This window comes from Microcaecilia unicolor, chromosome 3, assembly GCF_901765095.1.
Source record: "Microcaecilia unicolor chromosome 3, aMicUni1.1, whole genome shotgun sequence".
NCBI lineage: Eukaryota > Metazoa > Chordata > Amphibia > Gymnophiona > Siphonopidae > Microcaecilia > Microcaecilia unicolor.
In genome coordinates this window covers 82,861,458-82,874,417 of record NC_044033.1, presented here as the reverse complement: position 1 = coordinate 82,874,417, position 12,960 = coordinate 82,861,458, and the positions used below count along the sequence as shown (strand labels likewise).

At 47.8% G+C, this 12,960-nt stretch overlaps 1 protein-coding gene across 2 annotated transcripts in view; it reads left to right on the top strand.

Annotated features, from left to right (window-relative positions):
- LCLAT1 (lysocardiolipin acyltransferase 1) overlaps positions 1-12,960 on the top strand; it is a 536,959-nt gene that overhangs the window by 240,298 nt on the left and 283,701 nt on the right. The gene's annotated exons all lie outside the window — the stretch shown is intronic.

Sequence of the window (12,960 nt, the reverse complement as noted above, 5' to 3'; positions counted from 1 at the left end):
TACTTTCGACACCGTCGCGTTCGACCTCGCCGGCGTGATTTTTCTGCCCATGACCGCGAAGCCTACCAGCGGCTTTGAAAAGTGCACGTCGTGCAACTGGACCATCTCACTCACTGACAGACACGTTTCGTGTCTTCAGTGTTTGGGAGCTGGTCATCGTCCCAATGCCTGTACTTTGTGCCTCCAATTGAAAAAAAGGACTCAGGCGGTGAGATTGGCTCAGTGGAACATTTTGTTCGGAGCCAGGTCCGGTCCTTCGGTATCAACGGAGTCGGCAGTATCGAGGTCATCGCCGGTATTGATGTCGGTACCGGAGACTGCATCAACGTCCAGAGTGCAGGTAAGGGCTGTCCATGATGGTGGCAGTGAGCCATCGTGCGGGTCTCCACCTGCCTCGAGGACTCCTGTTCTACAGGCCCCTCGAGATCGACCTTCTTCGGACCCAGCCCTGAGGAGGCGTGTGAATTCCATGTCTTCCTCTTCGGTACCGGAGGGTACTGTTGGCGTGCTTCGAGTGAAGACTAAGAAGCATCGCCATTGGTCACCTTCCCGCCACGGTACCGAGAGCTCCAGGACGCCAAGGACTTCAGCACCCGAAAAGCGCCAACGCTGGAAGGATCGCTCGCCCTCCATTCAGGAGGTGTCGGTGTGCTCTACCCAGGACAGCCAGGTACCGACTCCGAGCCCCAGACAGGTTCTGTCGTCGTCGCCTGTACCGGCTCCTTTGCCTTTCTCTACAGCTACTCTGAACGAGAGCCTCCGGGCCATTCTCCCAGACATTCTGGGAGAGCTGTTGCGACCATCTCCGGTACCTTCGGTGCGTGCGCCGTCGGTACCGTTGAGGGAGGCAGCGGTTGGCTCGTCGCCCATGGTGAGGTCTCTGACCCCGGTACTGGTATCGGCCACCACCCAGGTTGACTCCCCGCCGACGTCGCTGGAGGAAGCTTCGTCGCCTGCGGCTCGGGAGACTTCCTCTCGACACCGCCATGAAGGACATCATTCCTCGGCATCGAGACGGGCCCGGCTTCGGACTGAGGTTCACCAACTCATGTCCGATACCGATGGAGAGGACTCGTGGGAAGCGGAGCAGGACACCAGGTATTTCTCGGATGAGGAGTCCTGTGGTCTGCCTTCCGATCCTACTCCCTCACCTGAGAGAAAGCTTTCTCCCCCGGAGACTCTTTCCTTCTCTTCATTTGTCCGGGAAATGTCTAAGGCCATTCCCTTCCCTGTGGAGACGGTGGATGAGCCCAGGGCTGAGATGTTCGAGGTCCTGGACTATCCATCTCCACCTAAGGAATCCACCACAGTTCCTCTTCATAATGTCCTTAGGCAGACATTGTTGAAGAAATGGTTGAAGCCATTAACTACTCCCCACATTCCCAAGAAAATTGAGTCCCAGTACCGAATCCACGGGGACCCAGAGTTAATGAAGACCCAATTGCCTCATGACTCTGGGGTGGTGGATTTGGCCCTTAAGAAGGCCAAGAGTTCTAGGGATTACGCCTCGGCACCCCCTGGGCGTGAGTCTAGAACTATGGATTCTTTTGGGCAGAAGGCCTACCATTCTGCTATGCTCGTGTCCAAAATTCAGTCTTACCAACTCTACACGAGCATTCACTTGCGGAATAATGTGCGGCAGTTGGCGGACTTGGTGGACAAGCTCCCTTCTGAGCAAGCCAAGCCTTTTCAGGAGATGGTCAGGCAGCTGAAGGCGTGTCGTAAATTCCTGTCCAGGGGTGCTTACGATACTTTTGATGTTGCATCCAGGGCTGCTGCTCAAGGTATTGTGATGCGCAGGCTCTCATGGCTGCGTGCCACTGACCTAGACAGTAGAGTCCAGAAGCAAGTGGCGGATGCGCCTTGCCGGGGGGATAATATTTTTGGTGAGCGGGTTGAACAGGTGGTAGAACAGCTCCACCAGCGGGACACCGCATTTGACAAGCTCTCCCACCGGGCGCCTTCAGCATCTACCTCAACTGGTAGACGATTTTTTTGGGGAAAGAGGAATGCTTCCTACGCTTTTAATAAGCGCAGGTACAATCCACCTTCCCGACAGCCAGCTCAGGTTAAACCCCAGCGCGCTCGTTCTCGTCAACAGCGTGCGCCTCAGCAGGCCCCTGCAGCTCCCCAGCAAAAGCAAGGGATGGGCTTTGACTGGCTCCAGTTGAGCATAGCCGACATCAAAGTGTCCGTGCCGGACGATCTGCCGGTCGGAGGGAGGTTAAAATTTTTTCACCAAATGTGGCCTCTCATAACCTCCGACCAGTGGGTTCTCCAAATAGTCCGGCTAGGATACGCCCTCAATTTGATCTCAAAACCTCCAAATTGCCCACCGGGAGCTCAGTCCTTCAGCTTCCAACACAAGCAGGTACTTGCAGAGGAACTCTCCGCCCTTCTCAGCGCCAATGCGGTCAAGCCCGTTCCACCAGGGCAAGAAGGGCTGGGATTCTATTCCAGGTACTTCCTTGTGGAAAGGAAAACGGGGGATGCGTCCCATCCTAGACCTAAGGGCCCTGAACAAATATCTGGTCCAAGAAAAGTTCAGGATGTTTTCCTGGGCACCCTTCTTCCCATGATTCAGGAAAACGATTGGCTATGCTCTCTGGACTCAAAGGATGCTTATACTCACATTCCGATACTGCCAGCTCACAGACAGTATCTTCGATTCCGTCTGGGAACGCGGCACTTTCAGTACTGTGTGCTACCCTTTGGTCTCGCCTCTGCACCCAGAGTATTCACAAAATGCCTGGCTGTCGTAGCGGCGGCTCTCCGCAGACTGGGAGTGCACGTGTTCCCCTATCTCGACGATTGGCTGATGAAGAACACCTCAGAAGCAGGAGCCCTACAGTCAATGCGGATGACTATTCAACTCCTGCAGCTACTAGGGTTTGTGATAAATTATCCAAGTCCCACCTTCTTCCAGTACAGAAACTAGAATTCATAGGAACTCTGCTGGACTCTCAGACAGCTTGTGCCTACCTTCCCGAGACGAGAGCCGACAATCTCCTGGCTCTCGTCTCTCAGGTGCGGGCGTTTCAGCAGATCACAGCTCGGCAGATGTTGAGATTGCTTGGCCACATGGCTTCCACAGTTCATGTGACTCCCATGGCCCATCTCAACATGAGATCAGCTCAATGGACCCTAGCTTCCCAGTGGTACCAAGCTGCCGGGAATCTAGAGGACGTCATCCACCTGTCCACGAGTTTTCTCGAGTCCCTACATTGGTGGACAGTTCGATCCAATTTGAACCTGGGACGTCCGTTTTAAATTCCTCAGCCGCAAAAAGTGCTGACTACGGATGTGTCTGTCCTGGGGTGGGGAGCTCATGTCGATGGGCTTCACACCCAAGGATATTGGTCCCTCCAGGAAAGACGATTTCAGATCAATCTTCTGGAGTTACGAGCGGTCTGGAACGCTCTAAAGGCTTTCCGGGATTGGCTGTCCTATCAAATTATCCAAATTCAGACAGACAACCAGGTTGCTATGTATTACATCAACAAGCAGGGGGGCACAGGATCTCGCCCTGTGTGTCAGGAAGCCGTCAGAATGTGGCTTTGGGCTCGCCGGAATGGCATGTTTCTTCAGGCCACGTATCTGGCAGGCGTAAACAACAGTCTGGCCGACAGGTTGAGCAGGATAATGCAACCTCACGAGTGGTCTCTCAACTCGGGAGTAGTACGCAAGATCTTCCAAGCATGGGGCACCCCCCTTGGTAGATCTTTTTGACACTCAGACCAATCACAAAGTCCCTCAATTCTGTTCCAGGCTTCAGGCCCACGGCAGACCAGCGTCGGATGCCTTCCTCCTTCATTGGGAGGAGGGCCTCCTGTATGCGCATCCTCCCATACCTTTGGTGGGGAAGACTTTACTGAAACTCAGGCGAAATTGCGGAACCATGATTTTGATTGCGCCTTTCTGGCCCCGTCAGATTTGGTTCCCTCTTCTTCTGGAGCTGTCCTCCGAAGAACCGTGGAGATTGGAGTGTTTTCCAACCTTCATCACTCAGAACGAGGGGGCGCTTCTGCATCCCAACCTCCAGTCCCTGGCTCTCACGGCCTGGATGTTGAGAGCGTAGACTTTGCCTCCTTGGGTCTTTCAGAGTGTGCCTCCCGAATCTTACTTGCTTCCAGAAAAGATTCCACTAAAAAGAGTTGTTTCTTTTTATGAAGGAGGTTTACCGTTTGGTGTGACAGCAAGGCCCTAGATCCTCGTTCTTGTCCTACACAGACCCTGCTTGAGTACCTTCTACACTTGTCTGAGTCTGGTCTCAAGACCAACTCTGTAAGGGTTCATCTTAGTTCGATTAGTGCATACCATTACCGTGTGGAAGGTAAGCCGATCTCAGGACAGCCTTTAGTTGTTCGCTTCATAAGAGGTTTGCTTTTGTCAAAGCCCCCCATCAAACCTCCTACAGTGTCATGGGATCTCAATGTCGTTCTCACCCAGCTGATGAAACCTCCTTTTGAGCCACTGGATTCCTGCCATCTGAAGTACTTGACCTGGAAGGTCATTTTCTTGGTGGCAGTTACTTCAGCTCACAGAGTCAGTGAGCTTCAAGCCTTGGTAGCTCATGCTCCTTATTCCAAGTTTCATCATAACAGAGTAGTCCTCCGCACTCACCCTAAGTTCTTGCTGAAGGTGGTGTCGGAGTTCCATCTGAACCAGTCAATTGTCTTGCCAACATTCTTTCCCCGTCCTCACACCCGCCCTGCTGAACGTCAACTGCATACATTGGACTGCAAGAGAGCATTGGCCTTCTATCTGGAGCGGACACAGCCCCACAGACAGTCCGCCCAAATGTTTGTTTCTTTTGATCCCAACAAGAGGGGAGTGGCTGTAGGGAAACGCACCATATCCAATCGGCTAGCAGATTGCATTTCCTTCACTTATGCCCAGGCTGGGCTGACTTGAGGGTCATATCCCAGCTCATAATGTTCGAGCCATGGCTGCGTCAGTGGCCCACTTGAAGTCAGCCACTATTGAGGAGATTTGCAAAGCTGCGACGTGGTCATCTGTCCAGACATTCACATCTCATTACTGCCTACAGCAGGATACCCGATGCGACAGTCGGTTTGGGCAGTCTGTGCTGCAGAATCTGTTTGGGGTTTAGAATCCAACTCCTCCCCCCAAGGCCCATTTTTGTTCTGTTCCAGGCTGCACTCTCAGTTAGTTGGATAAGTTAGGTCAATCTCAGTTATGTCCTCGCCGTTGCGAGGCCCAATTGACCAATATTTGTTGTTTTGAGTGAGCCTGGGGGCTAGGGATACCCCATCAGTGAGAACACGCAGCCTGCTTGTCCTCGGAGAAAGTGAAAGCTACATACCTGTAGAAGGTATTCTCCGAGGACAGCAGGCTGATTATTCTCACAATCCCACCCACCTCCCCTTAGGAGTTGTGTCTTCCCTTTCTTTGCTTTTTACTGGACTGAGGAGCAAGCTCGCGTTCGGGCAGGAAGACGGTCACGCATGCGCGATGCGCATGGGAGCACGAGGCTAGCAAACTCTTTGTTGCTAGGGAGAATTCCGGTTCTGGGGCTGCCGTCGACGTCACCCATCAGTGAGAACAATCAGCCTGCTGTTCTCGGAGAATACCTTCTACAGGTATGTAGCTTTCGCTTTACAGAATGGGCTTCAAATAGATAATGCCTTTGTGTCTAAAAGTAGTGCCTCTTTATAGAATTTCTCCCATGTGATGGAAGTCAGAAAAGAGGAGCATGTTGTATCTCAGATGCTCCCAGTATTGGGAGGTATCTTAAGATGAATATGTAAAATTCATGAGCTGCCTTTGACTTTTTCTCTTCTTTCTCCTTCTTTCTGGTTCTCTGCCTCAAAATGCACTGAGCCATGTGAGAGGAGCAGGTGTTAGGACTCAGGAGGATCTGTAAAGGAAGATTAGAACCTTAATAGACCAGATGTGAAAAGGGAGTTACTCATAGTCATTGGTTATCACTAGAGAGTTACCTCAGGTGTCTGTGAGAAGTGGAAATTCAGTTTGGAGTTGGAGGAGAGGACTGCCAGATAGGTGCAAGTTCTGCTGAGTTACTGTTGAAATGGAATCAGCAGAAGGGTTTCTCTGTAATGGTCTGAGAAGACTTCCAGTTCTTTTGCTGAAGAGAGAGTGTTTGCATCAAGTTGTACAGGCACCAGTACGAGGAAAAATCCTAGGTAGTTGCTCTCCAAAGAGTATGGTGGGAATTCTATAAATGAGTGCCTTATTTTAGGTGCCATAAAGGGGTGCACTTAGCACCAATTCTCTAACAGCTTAAGGGCATGCCCAAGTTGTTATAGAATAGTAGCACAAAGCTACATTGGCACACCAAAAGTTAGGTGCATCTACTTACGACAGGTAAACGGCCCAAGTGTGCTCCTGACCGGTTAAATAGCATTTAGATGGCTAGCCACTAATATTCAGTAAGAATTGGCTGGTTATCTCTGCTGAATATTCGAGGTTAGCACATAGAACTAGATTCTTTGCTTCGGTCTTCACCGAGGAAGATTTGGGAGTGATACCGGTGCCGGAAATGGTATTTAAAGCTGACGAGTTGGAGAAACTTAATGAATTCTCTGTAAACCTGGAGGATGTAATGGGGCAGTTCTACAAACTGAAGAGTAGCAAATCTCCTGGACCGGATGGTATTCATCCCAGAGTATTGATAGAAGTGAAAAATGAGCTTGCAGAGCTATTGTTAGAAATACATAATTTATCCTTAAAATCGAGTGTGGTACTGGAAGACTGGAGGGTGGCCAATATAACGCCGATTTTTAAAAAAAGTTCCAGAGGAGATCCAGGAAATTATAGACCGGTGAGTCTGATGTCGGTGCCGGGCAAAATGGTAGAGGCTATTCTTAAGAACAAAATTACAGAGCATATTCAAAAGCATGGATTAATGAGACAAAGTCAACATGGTTTTAGTGAAGGGCAATCTTGCCTCACCAATCTACTACATTTCTTTGAAGGGGTGAACAAACATTTGGATAAAGGAGAGCCAATTGATATTGTGTATCTGGATTTTCAGAAGGCGTTTGACAAAGTACCTCATGAAAGACTCCAGAGGAAATTGGAGAGTCATGGGATAGGAGGTAGTGTTCTATTGTGGATTAAAAACTGGTTAAAATATAGAAAACAGAGAGTAGGGTTAAATGGTCATTATTCTCAATGGAGAAGGGTAGTTAGTGGGGTTCCCCAGGGGTGTGTGCTGCCTGGGACCGCTGCTTTTTAATATATTTATAAATGACCTAGAGATGGGAGTAACTAGTGAGGTAATTAAATTTGCTGATGACACAAAGTTATTCAAAGTCATTAAATCGCGGGAGGATTGTGAAAAATTACAAGAGGACCTTACGAGACTGGGAGACTGGGCGTCTAAATGGCAGATGACATATAATGTGAGCATGTGCAAAGTGATGCATGTGGGAAAGAGGAACCCGAATTATAGCTAAGTCATGCAAAGTTCCACGTTAGGAGTCATAGACCAAGAAAGGGATCTAGGTGTCGTTGTTGATTATATGTTGAAACCTTCTGCTCAGTGTGCTGCTGCGGCTAAGAAAGCAAATAGAATGTTAGGTATTATTAGGAAAGGAATGGAAAACAAAAATGAGGATGTTATAATGCCTTTGTATCGCTCGATGCTGCGACTGCACCTCGAATATTGTGTTCAATTCTGGTCGCCGTATCTCAAAAAAGATATAGTGGAATTAGAAAAAGGTGCAGAGAAGGGCGACGAAAATGATAAAAGGAATGGGACTACTTCCCTATGAGGAAAGGCTAAAGCGGCTAGGGCTCTTCAGCTTGGAGAAAAGGCGGCTGAAAGGAGTGGAGTTGAACGGGTAGGTGTGAAGCGTCTGTTCACGCTTTCCAAAAATACTAGGACTAGGGGGCATGCGATGAAGCTACAATGTAGTAAATTTAAAACTAATCAGAGAAAATGTTTCTTCACTCAACGTGTAATTAAACTCTGGAATTCGTTGCCAGAGAATGTGGTAAAGGCGGTTAGCTTAGCGGAGTTTAAAAAAGATTTTGGACGGCTTCCTAAAGGAGAAGTCCATAGACCGTTATTAAATGGACTTGGGGAAAATCCACTATTTCTGTGATAAGCAGTATAAAATGTTTTGTACTTTTTGGGATCTTGCCAGGTATTTGTGATCTGGATTGGCCACTGTTGGAAACAGGATGCTGGGCTTGATGGACCTTTGGTCTTTCCCAGTATGGCAATACGTATGTACTTATGTACGCCTAAAAATTTGGCGCCTAAGTGCATTCTATATAATTATGCCTTAATTTAGGCATACTTTGTAGAATAAGCCTAAATTTCTGCACGGTTTATAGTATACACCAAGTGCTCGTACGTATGACTAAATTTAGTTGCAGGCAGTTACGCCAAGTAAAACCTGGTCTAAATGCTTACACCTAAATTAGGTGCAGACTGGGTGTATTCTATAACAGTGCACATAGATTTTAGAAATGCTCACAACTCGCTGATTCCATACCCATGCCCCCTTTCAACTGTGCGACTTAGAATTTATGCATAGCACATTATAGAATATGCCTGGACAGTTCTGTACTTAAATTCTAATTAATGCTAGTTGGTGCCAATTGCTTAATTGCCAATTATCAACACTGATTGGCTTGTTAACCAATTAGGTTATTCACATTGTTGTGGAATATGCTTTGATTTCCACTCATAAATCTCGGCATGGTATATAGAATCCGGGGGATAGGGACTAACCGGCTATATCACGTGATATAATCAGCTATCTATGAATATTCAAGTGCTGGCTGGCTGTTTAGCGGGCAGATTAGACCGCATAAATAGCAGTCCTATTTTTGTCCACTATTAACCGCCAGCACTGAATATTCACGTAGGGGTTAAGTTAAAGCTCACCAAAAACACCGGATATTCAGTGCCGGTCACCGGAAACAATCTGACATTGAGCCTGCGAGACTTATGCAGGCTGCCTCCCATCAGCTGAATATCGGCCCCACTGTTTACAAAATGGCACCTAGTACAGTTATTGGTGCCAGTCATGCATGGAAGTGCTACTATTCTATAAACTAGGCCCACTATTGTCACCTAAATTTAGGTGCCAGCTTAGAAATGCCTTTCACGTTTTTTAGGGAGTGTTTGGTGAAGAAACCCCACATATGCAGATTTTGGTATCCTTTTAGGCTTTGCTTTTTTTGTTGTTGTTGTTTTTGCTGCTATCTGGATTGTACTAGATCTCAGTGTACCATTTGCCAAAATATTCATCTTTAGCAAGAATTCAGGAAAACTATTTTTATTTGGAACAACTTCAGCTAGTGTATGGTATGATTTTTTCATTCTGTTGGGATGTGGCAAGAGGATGTCCCACAAGCCTAAGGTCTTGAAAAACTATTTTTCTTCCTGTCAGGAAAGAACTCAGGAGTATGGGTTATTAATGGTCTCTACACTCCTAAATGAGTTCCTGCTTCCGGCTAGAGAGGTGGCCAAGGGCTACATTTGTTTGAAAGATACTTTTAAAAATACATTTTATCTTATAATTGATGTTATGGATGGTATTTAGTTTCCCATTGACCAGAAGAATCATTAATCATAGAAAACAAGCTGAGTGGCCAAGATAACTGGCTAGGTGAATTTTCAAGCACAACATAATTGACTCTGTGGCCACTCATTCACTTACTTAAAATTTTCTATCTTACCAACCTGATCCCACAATCTTCTTTCTTCTGAAGTGTGCAATCTTGCCATAGCAACCTTGTCATTGATATAGCTATGGTTCCTGCAGTAATGTTGCAGTGTGGCTAACACTGTCCAATTTTGTAAACCTCTGAATTCTGAGGCTAAATAGTTTGACTCAGTAAGATAAAGTCACTGATTCTGGGGTTTTTTTTTTCCCCCAATCCTGTCTCTTTTTTGCTCCAAGTGACTCGCAATCAAGGCTGGGATATGGCATTGTGAGCATTTCTTTGCAACTACCTGTGGATTTTCTTTTCTACTATTTTTTAGCCACTCCCAGCTTACTCTAATCCGATCACTGCAGTGACAACAGTCCTCAGTCAGGGGCCAGGAACTCTGGGCTCCTTCCATCTGTGAGCCCTAAATCTAGCACAAGGTGTCACTATTGCAGGATGACTGTGATTTCTCTACCCTTCAAGGACTGTAAATGCTGCATCTGTAGCATCCCAAGTTATGGAAGGCAATTCCTTTTATATGAAGACATTTTTCAAAGCAATTTATGAAAGTAAAATTTATGAATGGTCCCCTTAATCAGCTGTTTTCAAATTACCTTCCCTTAGTTCAGCTAAAAGCCAGCATGCCACTCTATATGCAGATTTAGATCTATTGAGAGGAGGTTCCCAGGGCCATGTTTGATTGGGGGAGAGAAATAACACTTTTAAATTGCCTTTCCAACTTTTTGCATGTTGTTAAGCACAGCTAGAAGAGTAGGTAGTAATATACTCATGGCAGTATGTGATAAAGTCTACGCATACTTTTCCTTTGAAAATTGATTCAAAGTCCAGAAGTTAAAACTAGTGGTGGACTTCTTCCTAGTGTAGTCAGAATGGTTCTGCATTTTTAGCACTGGAATATCCTAAATCTCCCCCCCACCACTAGAATTTCTGAAGTGCCCTTAACTGTGGCCCTGTGCAACAAATTATATCTAGGTACGTACTCAAGTAAGCCTACGGTCTATGTGGGCACTTGAGATGATGTGATACAAAGTGATAGTCATGTGGCATGGGGAGTGGGGGAGTTTTGGGGGAAGAGAGGGGGAGGGAGATACGATGGGTAGGAGATCTGCTAGATGTGGAGGGTAAAGTGCTTTCATTCCCTACATTGCGAGAGAGATATGAGCTGGTGGACTCTGATATCTTTATGTTTTTGCAGATAAGGCATTATATCTCCTCCATGCCCATGTCATATCTTGGGGCTTCTTTTGCTCAGCAGGTCATGGTTTGTTTGAAGTTGGAAGACAGGGAACAGCCTCACCTCTGCCACTATGTAAAAGCTCTACGGGAGTCTCATCCTGATCTATCTCTACAGAAGGTGTGGCGGAGGCTTGGTCGGGGGAATTGAAGAGCAGTGTTTCAGTAGCAGTGCTTCAAATTTTTCTTAACATTGCCAAAACATCTATAAATATGCTTCATAGAGAGCAGGAATATAAATTTTTATTACATACTTATATTGCCCCTTGGAGGGCTTTTAAAGCCCGATTTGCTGAATCAGGTAAATGTCCCAAATGTGGGCAGGATGGGGCTACACTAGGCCGTATGTTCTGGACATGAGAAAGGACTTAGGTTTTTTGGGAAGGGGTGAGGAATTTTTTGTCCAGATGTCTCAGAAGGACGATTCTGCTACATTCTGTGGGTTTTGTATTCCAGGATGGGACAAAATTGCAGGTGGAGTCGGACACGCAGTGCCTATTTTTGGCAAATTCGCTACTTTTGGCTAGAAAGGTCATTCTTGTCCAATGGTGACTACATAGAGTACCTCAGTTAGCAATGTGGCGATCGATGCTGTTTGATATGGCACTCACTGAGCATAAGTTAGTGAGCAACAGGCCTGAATCTCAATGGAAACGTTTCCAGGATGTTTGGGAACCGTATTGGGCTATGCTTCCACACAAGGAGCACAGCCTGCTCTTGAATGCATAAGGGAGTAGGATGATTGGGTTATCTAAAATAGTAAGTGGTAATTTTGTATGCTGATGGGAAGGCGGTAGAACGAGAGGGCATGAAATGAGATTGAAGGGGGGCAGACTCAAGAAGAATGTCGGGAAGTATTTTTTCACGGAGAGGGTGGTGGATGCTTGGAATGCCCTCCCGCGGGAGGTGGTGGAGATGAAAACGGTAACGGAATTCAAACATGCGTGGGATAAACATAAAGGAATCCTGTGCAGAAGGAAGGGATCCTCAGGAGCTTAGCCTAGAATGGGTGGCAGAGCTGGTGGTTGGGAGGCGGGGCTAGTGCTGGGCAGACTTATACGGTTTGTGCCGGGGCTGGTGGTTGGGAGGCGGGGCTAGTGCTGGGCAGACTTATACGGTTTGTGCCGGGGCTGGTGGTTGGGAGGCGGGGCTAGTGCTGGGCAGACTTATACGGTCTGTGCCGGGGCTGGTGGTTGGGCGGCGGGGATAGTGCTGGGCAGACTTATACGGTCTGTGCCAGAGCCGGTGGAGGGAGGCAGGGATAGTGCTGGGCAGACTTTTACGGTCTGTGCCAGAGCTGGTGGTGGGAGGCGGGACTGGTAGTTGGGAGGCGGGGCTAGTGCTGGGCAGACTTATACGGTTTGTGCCGGGGCTGGTGGTTGGGAGGCGGGGCTAGTGCTGGGCAGACTTATACGGTTTGTGCCGGGGCTGGTGGTTGGGAGGCGGGGCTAGTGCTGGGCAGACTTATACGGTCTGTGCCGGGGCTGGTGGTTGGGCGGCGGGGATAGTGCTGGGCAGACTTATACGGTCTGTGCCAGAGCCGGTGGAGGGAGGCAGGGATAGTGCTGGGCAGACTTTTACGGTCTGTGCCAGAGCTGGTGGTGGGAGGCGGGACTGGTAGTTGGGAGGCAGGGATAGTGCTGGGCAGACTTATAGGGTCAGCGCCAGAGCTGGTGGTTGGGAGGCGGGGATAGGGCTGGCCAGACTTATACGGTCTGTGCACTGATGAGGACAGTACAAATAAAAAAGTAGCACATGAATTTATCTTCTTGGGCAGACTGGATGGACCGTGCAGGTCTTTTTCTGCCATCATCTACTATGTTTACTATGATGTTTGTGGGCTTAAATGGTACTCTATACAAACTAGTGGGTTTGACCTGACGTATGTAGCTTCCTCCTTTGTTTACTATTTCTTCTTCTTGTGGTTGGGGGAGGGAGAGGGGCAGGGGGTATACATGAAAAATGTGATGGAGGCCTCATATGTTTTGACTAATTGCCGGATAATAGCATTTGTTAGGTACAAATAATGGTGATGTGGTATGAGAGATACAA